The sequence below is a fragment of the Hermetia illucens genome, chromosome 2 (genome assembly GCF_905115235.1).
Source record: "Hermetia illucens chromosome 2, iHerIll2.2.curated.20191125, whole genome shotgun sequence".
Lineage (NCBI taxonomy): Eukaryota > Metazoa > Arthropoda > Insecta > Diptera > Stratiomyidae > Hermetia > Hermetia illucens.
In genome coordinates, this window is record NC_051850.1 from 27,218,290 (window position 1) to 27,221,134 (window position 2,845).

The following is a 2,845-nucleotide window of genomic DNA, read 5'->3' on the forward strand; positions in this document are numbered from 1 at the left end:
GAATATTATGTGTCTATTAAATGCAATAATTTGAAAAAAATATGCAGGCATGTCAACCATTTCGTGAGAATGTTTCTGAATTGTTGATATTGTTAGCGCAACTTAAATGTTTCAAATGACTGATTAAAATTGTGAACCATCCTCAATATAAAATGATTTGAAGGGGATAGGTGGTCACAATAAGCCTATTAAAGACTTGAGTGTTGAAGCCACGGTTTCTCTTTTAAAATATCTAAATTAGTTGCCTTGGGGGCTAATTCCAGGTAAATTTTAGAGTTAGAGTGCGGGGATACTGATGGACGTTTTTTTTATTTACAAAAAAACTGCAAACAAAAAGTCGCATCACTTCGTGCAATTTAACACTATTTAAATTCTGTATGCAAGAAAAACGACAAGGCTAATAGGTGTTGTTTGGTAGTCGAATTAAGCCTGTTTGGTGTCCGCTGCTGAACAGGCAATGCAATCGAATCCCAAGACCACAGTAAAATCTTGGACGAAGTCCCAACGGACTTCAAGAGAAATTTTGCTGTGGGACTTTCAGCCAGTGTAGAGTGGAAGACCGACGATGTGCTACGGGGTTACGACATGGTATTCTTTACCGACGAATCGAATATGATGTTCAGAGTTGGAGCGGGATTATTCTCGGTTGTGAAAAGTCTATCTGATGCATACGGTCTTCCAGGATGTGCCAGAGAATTCCATGCGAAGGCATTGACGATACGGGAGCTGCCACATGATTTGAAGCGTTACATTGCTATTCGTCGCGAAGGGTTTTTACTAAGTGGTAACATTCTCCAAACTAGTGGGTATCCATTAATAGGAATTTAGAGGGGAGGGAACAGGTCGATGGACTAGCCACGCGGGACTTTGCTCTTAGAATTTCTCTGACCCTAAATATTCAAGGCTCACCACCAGTGTTAAATGAGGGAAGGTTGATTGGCGAGTTGCGGATGGTCGAGGCTAGGTGAAGAATTGTTTGAAGGCACAAAGAGAAAAGGTCAAAGGAAGCTGTCGGAAATTGACTATTATGAGCCACAGAGGCAGCGATACACCGCACAAATAAATGGTGGGAAGCGAACGTACAAGTCCACTAACATCTAAGTGCAGCGCCATAAAAGTAATCATCGCACTTGAGTTTTAGCACAGAAAACCCATTGTGTATTTCATTCAAAAAGTAATAAACCGATCATTATGAAATTTGGGGGTATGATTCTTTACGAAATTACCAAAAATATGAACCAACATCTAGGATTATATTTATTTTTTGGATGTTTTTTCTAGTGTCCCGTAGTTGGAGAACTTTAGTTACGACCTTCAGAGGAAAAATGTCATGTAACTTGTTTATTTTTCGCTTAAATTGACTTGTTGCTTCTCAGCGAACAGTACCGAGATAGGAGCTCACCATCGTGTGATGCCAATATATCTGCTGTTATCTGCGTGATAGAAACGGTTAATTTGCAGATGCGAGCCCATGGTCGAAGAGACGGTTCCGTTGTGCAGAAGTGACGTTTTTAACCTGACACCGAACGAATCTACACAAGTTTTTTCGAATAAGCTCGCCGCCTTGGAGGACGAGATTAGAAACACGGAAGTGAGAATTCTAGTCCGAGAAGACTTTAACGCCAGACCCCTCGCATGGGGCATGCCTTAACCAGATTTTCGAGGCACACAGATTTTAGAGATAGTCGCCTGGACAGGACTCATTGTCTAAAATACCGATAGCACTCCAGACATTCCGACTTCCTGATTGAGGGGCAATACCCCTGACAAAACTTTTGTCGAAGCTCTCTCTCTACAAAGGACCTCCCTCGGATCTCGGTGAATTGCTCAGCGCGCAAGAGACCATGACGAAGTGACGATTAGAACTGCAAAGTATATAAATGGAGAAAAAGTACGCCACGAAGGAAAAAGGTTTGCTGCTCACAGGAGCTAATAAACGACGTAAACAGCGAGCCATGGGGCCTCGGGTATAAGCTGGTTTTTAAAAAACTCCGGGTCCCGTGTTCTATGGAAGCAGCGAAGAGACGTGCAAACCCTTTTTTCTGTCCATCCAATCTGAACTGACGCTGTCGATGGAGAAGTGAATATTGAGGAATGTCCACTCTTTACTGCAAAGGAATTAGAGTAGGCTGTCCTGTCCATGAAAGACAAAAAAGCACCAGGACCAGACGGTATTTCCAGCGAAATGTTGAAACTCGTATGTAAAGCAGGACTTGCTGCTCAGCGTATGTTTTTCTCCCCCGCTGGAAGGTTGCGAGACTTGTGCTGATAAGCAAGGGCAAAGCGACCTAAAGGCGCCGTATGGTTTTAAAGAGAGGCAATCCACAGTTGATGCCATTGAGGAGGTGGTCGAAGCAGTAGAACTGGTTGAAGAACATAATCGCCACTGTCGATGAGTGGTGCTCTCTGTTACCCACGATGTAAGAAACGCTTTCGATTCTACGAGGTGGTGCTACATGTTTGAGGCTCTGAGGACACTCTCGCACACTCCAGACCATCTATTGCGAATATTGAGGGACTATTTAAAGGCCCGTGCTCTATTCTACGAGACCCGGGAATTACAACGCCGAATGAACGGGACATCGGGGCCAGCTGATAGATGGGTTCAGACCTTTGGAACGCCTTATACGCTTTAGCCGGTAGTCTGTCTCAGACAAGAGTCCTGCACTGTGTGCGTGAATGCATTTCTTCTCCCTACCCCCAAAAAAAATCCAAAAAGTACATGACAATAAGCCTTCTAATGTGGTTTGTCCCCCCTTAAAACACGTCATAATTTTTTTTCCTTATGTCTCCTGGTCTCTTAGTTTCTTAGTTTTAATGACTGCATAAATACGAACACAACAAA